Here is a 17,731-nt window from a genome sequence, read left to right as displayed (position 1 = left end):
GGGACGGCAGAGACTGAGTCAGTTCGGCAGCAGCAGTGTCGCAGGAGTTACCAGTCAGTATTGAACTCTATGTAGGACTGCCTTAGGGGTTCCAGCTCAGGACTTTTCTTTGGGGTTTACTCCCAAAGCCTTCTCCGTGAGCAGCTATAGCCACAAGGTGGCAGAGGTTTGAGATCAGAGTTTTCTTTCTCCAAGATGAGCTACCAAGCATGGCTGACGCATCCCATCTGTCTGAAACAACACCTTTGCCCCTTCCCCTGTCAGTAGAAATGATTCTGCTGGGCTTAGTAACTAAGCCACACGTGAAGGCTAGGAGCTGGACTTGGTTGTCAGAGACTACTTGAGGTGCACGCCATTGGGAGCAGTTAATAGGTAGTGGGAGCTTGAGATGGTTTAGTCTGAAAAATGGCATCACAGGGGCACAGTGGCTTCTCTGGATCCTAATAAATGTGCCAGCTTTAAATTCTTAGATAGAGTTTCAAAGTTTCTAGCCAGGGATTTCAGTCAACCAAAGCTCCGCAAATGCAGCACTGATAAACTCTTAGACAAAATTACTTTTACTCTGCTGGCAGCAGAGTGAATAGTGATGCTCAGTGGATTAGGGATTCTACGGACCCCAGACTCAGTGACAGTGACCTGGCCTCAGCAGCGCAGCCGAGGAAGTGGCAGATGCAGGCAATATGAGAAGAAGCAGGAGCACTGCGAGGGAGCTGGGCCACGAGCTAGGCTGACAGCTACCTGACCAGATCAGCAGTACCATCACTTTTCCTGGCCAGAAAATAAAATGGACTCACTGAGGCTGAGGATGAACAGAGAGGGAGAGATGAGAAACTGCTGTGTTCTGGTTCTCACAGAAGTGTGGCTAAACAACAATATACTTGACTTGATGTTTCAACTCAACAGGATGACTGCTCTGTGCAGGCAGGAGCTCCCCGTCGGGAAAATCCAAAGGAGGTGCAATCTGTGTGTATATTAACAAAGTTTGTTGCAGAAACTCATCTGTATATAGCAGTCACCATTCTGTGGCAATTGAACATCCTACAATTAAAAGCTGGCTACATTACCTCCTCAGGGAGTTTACTGTTGTGTACATCACCACTGTCTACATCTCCCTGAGGGTGAACACCAAGGATACACTGGGAGAGGTTCACAATATCATTAGTTCTCCACAAAATAACCATCCAGACAGTCTCTTCATAATTGCAGCAGCCTTCAATCATGTTAACTTGCTGGACATTTTACCCAGGTTCCATCAACACATCACCATGACCTCTAGGGGAACAAACAGACTGGACCATGTTTATAGAAACAGACATGGTACATACCATGACATCCCACGCTCTCATTTTGACCGCTCTGACCAGAGATCCCAGCACACTTCCTGTTGCTGAACGTGGAGAAACCAGTCAGGAGGACCATCACGAATGGGCAATGTACTTGAAGACTGTTTTTTTTTTCAGATTAATTGCAGATGTTGAAGGAGACTGCTACAAATGGGAATACACAGACATCGAGGAATATGCCTCATCTGTCATCAGCTACTCAGTAAGTGTGTAGAACACGTTGGTACCTCATGAATTGTCATTTCACAGCCCAACCATGATGCTCCCTGCTAAAAGCCTGGGCCACTGCCTTCAAGTCTGGTGATAGGACAGCTCTCGGGGCGACCAGGGGAAACTTGAACTCGGACATCAAGAGGACAGAGACCGCCTGGGCAGAAAAACTTCAGGAACACCTGTCCGATAACGATCCACAATATATACTGCTGGGGATGAAAGGAATAACCAAGCAAGCAAGGAAAACAGCATTGAAGATGTACCAGTTACGCTCTAAACAACTTTTATGCATGCTACAAGGCATGCAGCACAACACCAGCCATGAAAGCTACTCCCTCCCAGGTGAGCAGCCACTGACTGTAACAGCAGCAGAGATGAGACGGTCTCTGCAGAGAGACAACCTCCGTAAGGTAACCAGGCCAGACTACATCCCAGGCCAGCTGTTCACAGTGTGCACACCAGCTCGCTGACGCCTTCACAGACACCTTCAACATTTCACTCGTTCAGGCTCATGTCCCCTCATGCTTCAAATTAGCCATCATCATCCCTGTACCAAAGAACTCTGCACCTTCAGACTAGATGACTATCGCCTGTTGACACTGATACCAATCATCATGAAGTGCTTTGAACAGCTATATTGGAACTCCATTCCTGCCACACTGGACACACACTACACTTACCAACACAACCACGCTAGGACAGGTTCTAGCACCTGTCATGCACCTGGCCCTGACATACTTAGAAAACAAGAACAATTACGTCAGACAACACACATAAAAGTTGCTGTGAACACAGCAGGCCAGGCAGCATCTCTAGGAAGAGGTACAGTTGACTTTTCGGGCCGGAACCCTTCGTCAGGACTAACTGAAAGAAGAGCTAGTAAGAGATGTGAAAGTGGGAGGGGGAGGGGAAGATCCGAAATGATAGGGGAAGACAGTCGACTGTACCTCTTCCAAGAGATGCTGCCTGGCCTGCTGCCTTCACCAGCAACTTTGACTGTGTTGCTTGAAATTCCAGCATCTGCAGAATTCCTCATGTTTGCGTTTTACAATTAAGTCAGAATGCTGTTTCTGGATTTCATTTTAGCATTCATCACTATTGTCCCACAGACTTTGGTAAACAAACTCCTACTCCTCAGACCAAATTTACCACTGTGCAACTGAGTGTTGGACATCCTAACCAACAGACCTCAGATAGTCAAGATGTACAACTGCTTCTCCCTCCCCGTCATCCTCAACATGGGTGCCCCCCTCCCCAGGGCTGGGTGCTGAGCCCATTGCTATACATGATTGTACAGCCAAACACCCGAGTAATCATATTGTTGAATACGCTAATGACACAACAGTAGTGGGCCTTGTCACCAACAATGATGAGACAGCCTACAGAAAGGAGGTGGAAGAGCTCAAGGGCCTGGTGCCAGACAAATAACCTCTCCCTTAATGTCAACAAGACAAAGGAGATGGTTATCGACTTCAGGAAAACTTGCACCCTCACACTCCATTTTACATCGGCAGCACAGCAGTGGAAACTGAGCAGTTTCAAACTCCTAGGAGTGTACATCTCGCACAATGTCTCATCGTCCTAAAACACATTCTACACAGTCAGAAAAACTCACCAAAGCCTCTTCTTTCTGAGGAAGCTGAAGAGCCGGACTATGCTCATGTCATGTAAGCTGTGTCACTGTATGGTTGAGAAACTGCACTGCAGCAGACAGGAAAGCTCTCTAACAGGTAGTCAAAACTGCCCAAGGCATCACTGGCACCAGCCTACCTGTTGTCAATGGCATAGATACAGGGAGGTGGTGGAAAAAGGCCAGTAACATCATGAAGGATCCCACCCACCCACCTCACATACTCTGTGTCCCATTCCCTTCAGGGACGAGGCTACGTAGCACCCACGCCAGGACCACCAGACTCAAAAACAGTTACTTTCCCTAAGCAGTCAGGCTGATCAACACCTCCACCGACTAACCCACCCCTCCACCACACTTTATCATTTCCTGTCAGTGTCACATTATGCACTGACTCTCCTGTGCCCAGCATCACTTTATGGACAGACAATCAATGTATATAAGCTATCTTATATATTTATATTTATTGTGCTTTTTATTATTATTGTGTTTTTATCTTATTTTGTTTTCTTTTGGCTGCATTGGATCCAGATAAGAATTATTTAATTCTTTTTTACACTTGTGTACTGTAAATGGCATTAAATAATCTTGAGTTTTGAATCATAAGGGAAGAGTTGAATGGTCTACCCTTGCTCCTATTTCTTTCTACAATTCAAATAATTTTTCCACTAAGTGAAAGTCAGACCTCTGTTGCAGAGTCTGATGTTACCACATTAGGATGGTGGTGCAACAATTCACATAATGCTTTGCAACACCAGCAATCAGAAGTCTGGGGTTCAATTCCCATCACAGTCTGTAAAGAGTTTGTATATTCTTCCCGTGGCGGTGCGGGTTTTCTCTGAACTTTGGTTGGTTTCCTCCCATATTCCAAAAAAGTGAGTATGTTGTGTGACGAGAATACACATAAAATTAAGATGTTTGCTGGCCTGGGCTAGCATCAGTGGCATCAGCAGTTGGTCTGCCACCTGCCCTCAGGGGAAGGAGAGATAAGGAACAATGGAGCAGCGTCTGGAGATGTGTAATGAAGGGACGGGGGAGAGAGAGCTGTCTGGAGCAGCTCCCCCCTTTGAACCTTGAACTGTTTGAAGTGATGGACAGGCGATACCCCAGCAGGGGGATAAAAAGGGACCGGTTTGCTAAGGCGACACACACGACACCCGAGGTAACGAGACCCTGGAAGCGGTACGCCTCTCACGAGTCGGTGAGAAGTATCAGACAACGCACAGGGTGGAAAGGTACGATCAGCGGGAACCCAGTGTGTGTCCGCCCTTGCCTGGGTGCCGGGTTCACTGCAGAGGATCGACTGCATCTGGAGGAGGGGTCACAGTCGGTGACCTCAGGTGACATCACCAAGGACCCGCGCAAAAGTTGCTTGTGAGCCATATCGCCGGTCTGTGAGTGGAAGCCGTTCTGAATGATCAGTCGTTCCTGTTCTCTCTCTCTCTCCCCCCACGTTGTCCATCACCATGGCAACGATTACTGCGAACTGAACTACTAAACTGGACTGAACTTGAGTCACTTTGAAATTTGATCATTTACCCCTAGACAACGATAGAGCTTGATTGATGCTGTTATCTTAATTCTGTGCACATGTGTGGTTATCATTGCTGAACTGTTGCATTTATTATCCTTTTGATTACTGTGTTGCTTGTTTCTTTAATAAAACTTTCTTAGTTCTAGTAATCCAGACTCCAACTGAGTGATCCATTTCTGCTGGTTTGGCAACCCAGTTACGGGGTACGTAACAGTTGAAGTGAGTAAGTTGGCACCAGGAGCGTGGCAACACTTGCAGGCTGCCCCGGCAGATCCTCGGTTGCACTTCACTGTACGTTTCCATGTTTCAACGCGCACGTGACAAATGAAGCTGCTCCCTAATGTACCAGGGTCCCAGTTCCCACACTGGATTCAGCACTACCACTGACATCAGAATTAACCTCATTTTTTAGCATCCTCGAGGTCAGTTAGAGGGCTGGATCCCCCCTTTTTCGGATCAGGAAGTACTGAAGGTTCTCTCTCAGGGAATGGTGGCATCTCCCCCAATTTATTGCCTAGCAGCAAACAGACCAGTCAGCTGGTGAGAGTCAAAATCAGCAATATATCCAAATTACTGCAAACACATGGTGAAGTCGGTAAACGTAAACATTAAGCTTCGCTTGAATCCTCTCAGGCGGATTACATCAAGCGTAGTACCCAGATCACTGCTTCAAGCCAAGACTGTGCGGAAACAAACTGACGTACCACATTCAGCTTCAACCTATGGACCGTGATTATTACTCAGTGCCTCTTGTTTAAAAGGGTTTGATGAGCCAATCTTTTCCACCCGATCCAGTCCTCAAACTTCAGCCCACGTCCTCATGAATCACTTCATCTTCTATTCAGAGTCGAGTCTAAACTACCTGTGCTCAGTCCCTAGTTAGAGTACCATTTCCCAATACTCCATTCCTCTGGCTCCAATGGCAATCTCTGACATTTCATACAGTGCCCCAGCACAATTCTAGCTCTCTGAATGGACTTGATTCAGAAGCAGTGGTAGGGCATTCTGCACAACGTGCTTTCTTTGCCATTCAATAAGTTATGTCCAATCTTTAAATGAAGTTGAACTTGCCGCAGTAACCAATATCCTTTGATTTCCTTAATATCCTAAAATCTATTGATCTCTGACTTATGCTCAGAGACTGATTTTTTTTTGGCTTAGAAGACTTTCCTCTCATCTGAATGGCTTGTCCCTAGTTTTAAGATGGTAAGCCTTGATTCTATTCAATCCAGACAATAACGATATATGTTCTGCTTCCCTGGTTTCACCTGTCACCTGCTAGATTGTACACCTACCCCCACCTCCTGATTCTGGCTGACTCCCTCTTCCTTTCCAGTCCTGATTAAGTGTCTCAGCCTAAAATGGTGACTGTTCATTCCCTCCATAGGTGCTGCCTGACATTTCCAACTCTCTCTGCCATGAGCTTCCAGCACTGCAAACTTGCCGATGCAGCACCTTGGAAGCACCCGACCACAGCTGATTCTTGAGACCATCCAAAAACTTCGAGCCTCCGGCCAGCCCTCCGACACCAAGCACCGAGCACTATCTCTTCGACCCCGGCCCCAGTAACAGGCAATAGGCAAAGCTGAGGATTCGGGGCCTTCCCCTCCAGAGATTCTCGATTGCACAGTAGCAGCAGCAGTGAAGCAGGCATTTCAGAAGTTTCTCCAGGTGTTCCTCCGTGCTTCTCACATCTGTCTCCGTCAAATCAGGATTGTGCATGGTACCTACTTACAAATACGATATCATTTCACAGCGGCCGCATGCGCTGCGTTGCGCCGCTATCTTCTCCTCCCCTCTTCCCAGGACCTTTCTGGAACTTTCTTCCTAATTCGTGAATTGACTAATTCTTCCTTCCTCCTTTCTTGAACTGAACTGAAATAAACTCAGTGAGCTGACAACTGGTTTCTATAATGGTTCCTGTCCCTCGAGGGCAAAAGCGTTGGGCCATCTCCTCAACACTTCTGGCTGAAGTTAAATAACTCTTCAGACTTGAAACTAAAAAGATAAAAGTACATGAGTGAGGAACAGTATTAAACCACTCAGTCTGCTGACCCTGATCCACCATTCAACAAGAATCACAGCTGATCTGATTTTCATCTCAATTCTGCACTTCTAGCTACCTTCAGTATCCTTTCACCCCTTTGCTTATCAAGAATCCGTCTTGAAAATACTTGGAATTCCACCACTCTTTAAAGTAGAATGTTCATGAGTTTTCACCTTAACATTGCTTTACAAAGCCATTGTTTTTTTAAAAGCAGTCATCACTAGTTCTAGATTCTCCAAGAGGAAACTTCTTCTTCTTCGAGGCCATGTATTGGGATGTGTCATTACTGAGAATTACACTGCTGCAGAAAGTCCTCCCACTATTAGCTAATTAAGCTGTCCACCATGATACGATGCTGAATTGGCAGGGGTGTCAGCTTTACATCTGATCTTTTGAATCTGGGTTCCTGTCATTGTAACTTTGCAAGGTTAAAGTCAAACTTATCAATTCTTACGGCAGGTTTTTCTACGCTCCTCACTGAACCAGGGTTGGCACCTGGCCTGATGGTGTAACCCTCTTACCAGGGCTCGTATACAAACTTGGCTTGTTTGCTAATTCTGCTAAGAGTCACGTGACTCAGCGGTGCGAAGGGCATCTTACTAAAACAATATATATATGTCGAGGGTCGGTATGATTTGGGGTTCAACCAAACAGGAACGTTGTGATGTTCCGATTAAATGAACCTCAATTTGAGCGAATGCTGTGTAAATACTGACCATACACAGATATTGGTAGGCAACCCAGAAATGACAGATCGAGCACCAGCATTAAATTATAAAGAAAATATATTTACTAAATTTTCAACTTTAACAAACTGTTACAGAAAAAAAGAACATTAAAGTGCCACTACAGTTAAACCAGTCCAATGTGCTCCTAACATTCGGGGTGTATCTCTTTACTCACGCGCTGGACCTACGGTCTGTGTGAAAGCACCCGCCACATTCCGAACTCCCCTCAAAGACCATCTTGAGCGAACTGGGTCTCTCAGCAAAATTGGCCCTTCCTCTTTGGAGCCATTCATCTGCACAAAGCAACAGCACTCTAACGGCACTCTGCAGCATCTTTACCTGTCACCCGCTCCACAGCTCTCGCCAAAAGCCCCGAAACCAGACTACCGTCCTTCAGAAAACTCTTCCCCATGGCTCTCTAGAACCATCTCTCACATCCCACAATCCTGACTGGCTGACACACATTCCTAAATTGGACAACATGGCTCCTTATCTTAGCCAAAGCCAAAACCCAGTTTGCAGCATTTTAAAGAAACCTGCTAATATAAACTACCTCACAGGATAGCAGTAGAAATCTTCACCAGGACATTACACGTGTTTGGCCATGAGATTATAGATTACCAGAGAAAATTATACTTTTTCTGCCAATGCCCATTTTTACTCAGGCAGTACCTCAGGATTAAGGTTGAGTAAGTTCCACTCTGATTTTGAGAGTACTTTGGTAGCTATTGAAGCCAATGAAAGTCAAAGTATCTGAATTCCTGATTTATAATAGTGGAACGGCATTTAGTTTGGTTATTATCAGCATTTTCCATGAGAATAACACACATAAAATGCTGGAGGAACACAGTAGGTCAGCCTGCAGTAAGCTGTCCACGTATTGGGTTGAGACTCTTCATCGAGTCTGGAAAGGGAGGGGGGATTCTATCTACTGTTTGTCCACTCCACAGAGCAGGTTCTTGATCCAGTGGCTGGGAATCATGTCCGCTGGATGAGAATAACTGCTCAAATGTTAGTGGGCTCACCTATCAGTACTATCCTGCACACACAAACACACACGCACACACACACACACACACAATCAGACACAGCAGCCCTTGCCCATTGCCTCCTTCTTACAGTCTCAACCCTTTTTGTCCACATTCCTGGCTATGTTCCAGTCAACAGCTCCAGAACCAGGCTGCAAACAAGAAGCAGGGATAACTGGGTCATTGTCAAATTTGGCTCCTCAGGGATCAGTCCTGTTTACCATTTACGGTAACCTAGACCATCTCTCTGAGTGTAATATCTAAATACTCCCAGTGTCCTTTACCAGTGTTACAGAGAATCTGGAAAATTAAGCTGGGAGGAAGGTATATGCAAGGATATAGTCAGCCAGAAGGCAGAAGCAGGTTCAGGAGGACATATGCCTTCCTCTGCTCTATTTGTTATGTTCATTCAGCTAGTTAGACTGTAATAACCTAGATCTTTAGTTAACTATGTTAAATAGGTCAGTCTTAGAGTCATAGAACACTTTAACACAGCCACAGGCCCTTCAGCCTATCTAGTCCATGACAAACTATTAATTTGCCTAGTAACACTGACCTTTAATTGTGTTTTATTTATTGAGATACAGCACAGAACAGGCCTCTTCTGACCCTTCAAGATGTGCTGCCTATCAATCCCCCAATTTAATCCTAGCCTAATCACGGGACAATTTACAATAACCAATTAACCTTCTAACCGGCACGATTAACCTACTAACCAGCACAATGAACCTACTAACCAGCACGATTAACCTACTAACCAGCACGATGAACCTACTAACTGGCACGACTTTGGTCTGTGGGAGGAAACCCCACAGTCATGGGGAGAACATACAAACTCCTTACAGACAACGACAGGAATTGAGCCCGGGTCACTGGTACTGTGAAGCGTTGTGCTAACTACTACCCTACAAACCCCTCCCACCCACGTACCTATCTAAATTTCTCTTAAACGTTGAAATCAAACCCACATCTACCACTTCCGCTAGCAGCTTGTTCCACATTCTCATCACCTTCTGAGTGAAGTAGTTGCCCTTCATGTTCCTCTTAAACATTTCACCTTTCACTCTTAACTCATAACACCAGTTCTAGCCTCACCCAACCTCAGTGTAAAAAGCCTGCTTGCATTTACTCTGTCTATAGCCCTCATAATTTTGTATACCTCTATCAAATCTTCTCTTACTCTCTGACACACGAGGAAATAAAGTCCTAAGATATTCAAGCTTTCCCCATAACTCAGGCATTAAAATCCTGGCAACATCCTTGTAAATTAGTGTATATGGATTTCAGCAAGGCATTTGATAAGGTACCCCATGCAAGGCATTTGATAAGGTGCCCATGCAAGGCTTATTGAGAAAGTAAGGAGGCATGGGATCCAAGGGGACATTGCTTTGTGGATTCAGAACTGGCTTGCCCACAAAAGGCAAAGAGTGGTTGTAGATGGGTCATATTCTGCATGGAGGCTGGTGACCAGTGGTGTCCCTCAGGGATCTGTTCTGGGACCCTTACTCTTCGTGATTTTTATAAAGGACCTGAATGAGGAGGTGGCGGGATGGGTTAGTAAATTTGCTGATGACACAAAGGTTGGAGGTGCTGTAGGTAGTGTGGAGGGCTGTCAGAGGTTACAGCGGGACATTGATAGGATGCAAAACTGGGCTGAGAAGTGGCAGATGGAGTTCAACCCGGTTAAGTGTGAGGTGGTTCATTTTGGTAGGTCAAATATGATGGCAGAATATAGTATTAATGGTAAGACTCTTGGTAGTGTGGCGGATCAGAGGGATCTTGGAGTCCGAGTCCATAGGACACTCAAAGCTGCTATGCAGGTTGACTCTGTGGTTAAGAAGGCATACAGTGCATTGGCCTTCATCAACTGTGGGATTGAGTTTAAGAGCCGAGAGGTAATGTTGCAGCTATATAGGACCCTGGTCAGACCCCACTTGGCGTACTGTGCTCAATTCTGATTGCCTCACTACAGGAAGCATGTGGAAACCATAGAAAGGGTGCAGAGAAGATTTACAAGGATTTTGCCTGGATTGGGGAGCATGCCTTATGAGAATAGGTTGAGTGAACTCAGCCTTTTCTCCTTGGAGCAACGGAGGATGAGAGGTGACCTGATAGAGGTGTACAAGATAATGAGAGGCAATGATGGTGTGGATAGTCAGAGGCTTTTCCCTAGGGCTGAAATGGCTAACATGAGAGGGCACAGTTTTAAGGTGCTTGGAAGTAGGTACAGAGGATATATCAGAGTAAGTTATTTACACAGAGAGTGGTGAGTGCGTGGAATGGGCTGCCAGCAGCAGTGGTGGAGGCGGAAACGATAGGGTCTATTAAGACACTCCTGGATAGGTACATGGAGCTTAGAAAAATAGAGGGCTATGGGTAAGCCTAGATAGTTCTAAGGTAGGGACATGTTTGGCACAGCTTTGTGGGCTGAAGGGCCTGTATTGTGCTGTAGGTTTTCTATGTTTCTAAATTTTCCCTGCACTCTTTCAATCTGATTTATCTCTTTCCTGCAGGTCAGAGATCTAAACTACTCGGGTCGATGAGACTAGGCAGTTAAATGGTGCAGCACAGACTAGATGGGCTGAAGGGCCTGTTTCTGTGCTGTAATTTCCTATGACTCTATGACTACACTCCAAATTAGGCCTTACCGACATCTTATGCAACTTCAACTTAACATCCCAACTCTTGTATTCAATATTTTGGTTTATGAAGGCCAATGTACCAAAAGCTTTGTTTTCAACTCTATTTAGCTCTGATCCCACTTTAATGGAATTATGGTTCTGTATTCCCAGATCCCGCTCTCCTACTGCACTTCTCAGTGCCCTGCTGTTCACTGTGTAAGCCCTACCCTGGTTTGTCCTCTTCTCAAACAGGGCCTCAATATCTCTTAAAAACCAGGGTTCCCTAAACCTGTTATAATTGCCTTTTATTCTGACAGGAACATACAAAGTACAAACCCTGTACTCTCAAAATTTCATTTTTGAAGGCCCACCACTTACCAAGTATACCTTTGTCAAAAAACAACAATCTGTCCTAATCCACACTTGTCAGATCCTTTCTGATACTGTCAAAATTGGCCTTTCTCCAATTTAGAATCTCAACCCAAGGACTAGACCTCGATAAATCTCTTTATTTCAGTCATTTTGATTGTAATATGACTAAAATTGTCTCTCCAGTTTTAAAATATTAATCGTCTGGGTCAACATCCATTATTAATGTGAATTTGAACTGTGCTATTTCGAGTCAGAGTCATTCAGCATGGAAACAGTAAGGCCCTATTCACTGATGTCAATCAGGCTAGTTCCATTGGTCAGGATTTGGCCCATATTGCTATAAACCCTTCGTTTCCATGTCCCTATCTAAATAACGCCTAAGGGCATCTGCCTCTACTACTTCACCTGGCAGCTCATTCCATCTACCTACTACCCTCAGTTTGAAAAACATCTTCCTCCAATCCCTTTTAAACCTTTGTCTTCTCACAAACCTATGTCCTCTGGTTTTAGTCTACCCTACCCTGGGAAAAAAACTGCAACCATTCACCTTGTGATCTACAGCTCTTGTGATCTATGAGATTACCCCTCATCTTACTTCACTGCAGGGAAACCAGTCTTAGCCTATCCAGTTACTCCTTATAAATCATGCACTCCAATTCCAGCAACAATTTTGTAAATCCTTTCTGTGTCCTCTCTAGCTTAATCACCTCCTTCTTTGGAACATTTTACTCCAGAAAACTAACCTAAATACACTCCAGGATGTTATTACTATCTTCAGCAGGTATGAACATAGGCCATAGAAGGATGGAGAGCAGGCAGCTGGGACAGGATCAGCAAAGCAAAACACAAGGCAGGAAGCTAGAGAGCAGCCAATACATGCACACAATTAGACAAGGAATCAGATGTTTCAAGGACTCTGTGGTTCAATGTTTAAGGTATGTGTTATTTCCTTGTTTTCTGTCATTTGTGTGATTTGTTCTTTTTTTTTGCACATTGAGTGTTTGATGTTTTCTTTGAACAGGTTCTATGATGTTTCTTTGTTTTGTGGTTGCCTGCGGGAAGACAAATCTCAGCCTTGTATACTGCATACGGTACATACTTTGATAATAAATGCAGTTTGAAGGAATTACATCAGCTCCATGAATACTAGAAAGGATAGCCGCAAGAATGAAAGTTAAGAATAGAAAATAGAAAAATAGCATGAAAGCTCAAGAAGGAAAGAATTATACATGTACTGTAGGTGTCAATTAGAGTCACATATTCAGTGTTGTTTGACCTATCAGAATGGAACTGAGCCTCAGGTATTCAACAGCACATCACTGCAGTTCTATGTCTGCATTCCTCTGCTGGCTGGCACAGTGAAGCTCATCCTGAATGCAAGAAGTCATCTCAGGGAACATTTCACAAACTTAATGTCAGTGGAATGCAGGGTGGCTTTTGTGACCACACTACTCAGGTGAAACAGTGTGAAATAGGTTGAACTGTACTAACGGGAAGAAAATAGAAAAACAACATTCACTATCACAGAATATTCAAAGTCCTTTACTGTCAATGAAGTCTATTTTGAAATATAGTGATATTCTTAAGGTTGCAAATGAGAATATATCAAGATCCCATCGTCAACTATGAGATAAATTATTTTAATTACTGGCTATGAAAAATGTATTGGCCAGGCCACAGAGGAAAACTTCCCTTCATCTAAGTGCACTGTAGAATTCTCACATCCACTTTAGTAGATTGGATTCAGGTTTAATGTTTTATCCAAAAATTGAACTTCGGCAGTTCAGCAATGAACAAATTTGCCACTTTGGATTATGTGCTCTTTAGAGCCATTTGTAGCCAAGACCACTAGGGAAAAGGCAATTTTGGAATAAGTGTTTTGCAATGAACCAAATTTGATTAGCGATCTTAAGGTAAAGGAACCCTTAGGAGGCAGTGATCCAATTCACTGATATGATACAATTCACCGATATGATACAATTCACCCTGAAGTTTGAGAGGGAGTAGCTAAAATTTGATGTGTCAGTATTACAGATGAGTAAAGAGGCATAAGGGAGAAGCTGGCAAAAGTTGATTGTAAGGAGACATTAGTAGGGATGACAATAGAGCAGAAATGGCTGGAGTTTCTGGGATTAACTTGGACGACACAAATAAGAAACATTCTAAAAGGAGGATGAGGCAACCATCAAAGACAACAGAAAAGCAAAATAGAAGGTATATGATCTAGCAAAAATTAGTGAGAAGCTAGAGGATTGGGGAGCTTTTTAAAAGCCAAAAGAAGGCAACTAGAAAAGCAGTAATGAGTGAAAAGATGAAATATGAAAGCAAGCCACCCAATCATATAAAAGAGGATATCTAAAGCTTTTCCAGATATATAAAGAGTAAAAGAGAAGCGAGAGTGGATATCACTCCACTGCAGATGGAGTGGCATTTAGTGTGTGTTTCCTAGAGATGTAGCAATGGGGGACAAGGAAACAGCAGTCAAACTGAATTGAAACCTAACAAATATTGTAAGGCCTAGATAGAACAGATGTGAAGAAGATGTTTCCAATAGTGGGAGAGTCTAGGACAAGAGGGCTCAGAATAGAAGGACATCCTTTTAGAACAGAAATAAGGATGATTTTTTTTTAGCCGAAGTGTTAGTGGATCATTACCACATATGGTTCTGTCTTCACTAAGGAGGACATAAATAATCTTCCAGAAATAGTAAGGGACAGAGGGTCCAGTGAGATGGAGGAACTGAGCGAAATACATGTTAGTAGGGAAGTGGTGTTAGGTAAATTGAAGGGATTGAAGGCAGATAAATCCCCAGGGCCAGATGGTCTGCATCCCAGAGTGCTTAAGGAAGTGGCCCAAGAAATAGTGGATGCATTAGTGATAATTTTTCAAAACTCGTTAGATTCTGGACTAGTTCCTGAGGATTGGAGGGTGGCTAATGTAACCCCACTTTTTAAAAAAGGAGGGAGAGAGAAACCGGGGAATTATAGGCCGGTTAGCCTAACGTCGGTGGTGGGGAAACTGCTGGAGTCAGTTATCAAGGATGTGATAACAGCACATTTGGAAAGCGGTGAAATGATCGGACAAAGTCAGCATGGATTTGTGAAAGGCAAATCATGTCTGACGAATCTCATAGAATTTTTTGAGGATGTAACTAGTAGAGTGGATAGGGGAGAACCAGTGGATGTGGTATATTTGGATTTTCAAAAGGCTTTTGACAAGGTCCCACATAGGAGATTAGTGTGCAAACTTAAAGCACACGGTATTGGGGGTAAGGTATTGGTGTGGGTGGAGAATTGGTTAGCAGACAGGAAGCAAAGAGTGGGAATAAACGGGACCTTTTCAGAATGGCAGGCGGTGACTAGTGGGGTACCGCAAGGCTCAGTGCTGGGACCCCAGTTGTTTACAATATATATTAATGACTTGGATGAGGGAATTAAATGCAGCATCTCCAAGTTTGCGGATGACACGAAGCTGGGTGGCAGTGTTAGCAGTGAGGAGGATGCTAAGAGGATGCAGGGTGACTTGGATAGGTTGGGTGAGTGGGCAAACTCATGGCAGATGCAATTTAATGTGGATAAATGTGAAGTTATCCACTTTGGTGGCAAAAATAGGAAAACAGATTATTATCTGAATGGTGGCCGATTAGGAAAAGGGGAGGTGCAACGAGACCTGGGTGTCATTATACACCAGGCATTGAAAGTGGGCATGCAGGTACAGCAGGCGGTGAAAAAGGCGAACGGTATGCTGGCATTTATAGCGAGAGGATTCGAGTACAGGAGCAGGGAGGTACTACTGCAGTTGTACAAGGCCTTGGTGAGACCACACCTGGAGTATTGTGTGCAGTTTTGGTCCCCTAATCTGAGGAAAGACATCTTTGCCATAGAGGGAGTACAAAGAAGGTTCACCAGATTGATTCCTGGGATGGCAGGTCTTTCATATGAAGAAAGACTGGATGAACTGGGCTTGTACTCGTTGGAATTTAGAAGATTGAGGGGGGATCTGATTGAAACGTATAAGATCCTAAAGGGATTGGACAGGCTAGATGCAGGAAGATTGTTCCCGATGTTGGGGAGGTCTAGAACGAGGGGTCACAGTTTGAGGATGGAGGGGAAGCCTTTTAGGACCGAGGTTAGGAAAAACTTCTTCACACAGAGAGTGGTGAATCTGTGGAATTCTCTGCCACAGCAAACTGTTGAGGCCAGTTCATTAGCTATGTTTAAAAGGAAGTTAGATATGGCCCTTGTGGCTACAGGGGTCAGGGGGTATGGAGGGAAGGCTGGGTTCTGAGTTGGATGATCAGCCATGATCATAATAAATGGCGGTGCAGGCTCGAAGGGCCGAATGGCCTACTCCTGCACCTATTTTCTATGTTTCTATGTTTCTATGGCTGTGGAGGACAAATCATTGAGTACACTTAAAGTGGAGATTGATAGGTTCTTGATGAGTAAAGGTGTCAAAGGTTACTGGGAGAAGACAGGATACTGGGGTTGAAAGAAAATATAAAGCAGCCATGGAAAGTCCATGGATAAAGGTAGAAGAGTGGAGTTATTAAACTAAACTGGATGTTGGATCATCAACAGTATTACCGCACTCTCCCAGGGTAAATACACTCACTTTCGCTGGATTCTAGTGGAAAGCAGAGGCTTGCAGGGTTTGTCAATGAATAATGCAACATAATTTCCAGACTCAGTATCCCATGGGGGATTAAGGAAACTGGAATAAGTATTCAATTCAACCTAACTAATCTCCTCTGCAGTTTATCCTGGAGTGTCCATCTTCTACTCCATTCTCTTAGCTCCAGACTCACAAGGGGGACCAATATCCTTGTGGGCAGGTTTACTAGAGCTGTTGGGAGTGGTTTAAACTAATATGGCAGGGGGATGGGAACCAGTATGATAGAGCTGAGGATGAGCCAGCAGGTTTACAAGTAGATGACGGGTGGAACATGAATGTAAGGAAGTACAAGCCAATGATTCAATACAAATGCAGACAGAGCAGAGAGTTAAATTGTACCACAAAGGCAAAATTCAAAAGGGCAAAGAATGCAGAACTGAAGGTGCTTTATTTAAAAGTGCGTAGCATTTGGAATAAGGTGGACGAACTCGTGGCACAATTAGAGATTATTTGCATGGCGTTGTGGGCATCACTGAGTTGTGGCTGACAGAAGGCCAGAGTTGGGAGTTTAACAGCAAAGGATACACTTTGTATCAAAAGGACAGGCAGGAAGGCATAGGCGGTGGTGTGGCTCTGTTGGTAAAAGATGGATTTAAGCCTTTAGAAAGAGGTGACATAGGGTCAGAAAATGTTGAATCTTTGTGAGTGGAGTTAAGAAACTGTAAGTGTAAAAAGAATATTATAGGAATCATATCTTGGCCTCCAAACAGTAACCAAGATGTGGGGTTGAGATTGCAAAGGGAGCTGGAAAAGGCATGTAATAAGGGTAATGTCACATTTATAATGGGGGATTTCAATATGCAAGGGGATTGGTAAAATTAGGTTGGTGTTGGATTGTGAGAGGGAATTTGCTGAATGCCTACAAGATGGCTTTTTAGAGCAGTTTGTGCTTGAGCCTACTCGGCGAAAGGCTATCTTAGTTTGGGTGTTGTGTAATAACCCAGATCTTATTCGGAAGCTTAACATAAAGGAACCCTTAGGAGGTGGAATTTGAGAGGGAGAAGCATAACTCACTTGTATCAGTATTGCAATAGAATAAAGGGAATTACAGAGGCATGAGAGTGGAGCTTGCCCAGGTGGATTGGAGGACACTGGTGGGGATGACGGTGGAACAGAGATGGCTGAAGTTTCTGGGAATAGTTCACAAGGAGCAGGATAGATATGTCCCACAGAAGAAGTTGTTCTCAAATAGCAGGAGTAGGTAACTACAGCTGACAAGGGAAGTTAAGGACTGCATGAGAGTCAAGGAAAGGGCATATAAGGTAACAAAAGTGAATGGGAAGTTGGGAGATTGGGAAGCTTTAAAAATCCAGCAAAAGGCAACTAAAAAAGCTATAAGAAGGGAAAACATTAAATATGAAGGCAAACTTGCCAATGATATAAAGCAGGTTACTAGAAGTTTTTTCAGTTATATAAAGAGTAAAAGGGAGATGAGAGTTGATCTTGGACCACTGGAAAATGATGCTGGTGAGGTAATGGGGACAAAGAAATGGCAGATAAGCCTGATGAGTACTTCGCATTAGACTTCACTGTGGAAGACA

The sequence above is a fragment of the Mobula hypostoma genome, chromosome 11 (genome assembly GCF_963921235.1).
Source record: "Mobula hypostoma chromosome 11, sMobHyp1.1, whole genome shotgun sequence".
In the NCBI taxonomy this organism is placed as follows: domain Eukaryota; kingdom Metazoa; phylum Chordata; class Chondrichthyes; order Myliobatiformes; family Myliobatidae; genus Mobula; species Mobula hypostoma.
This window is presented reverse-complemented; position numbering follows the sequence as displayed.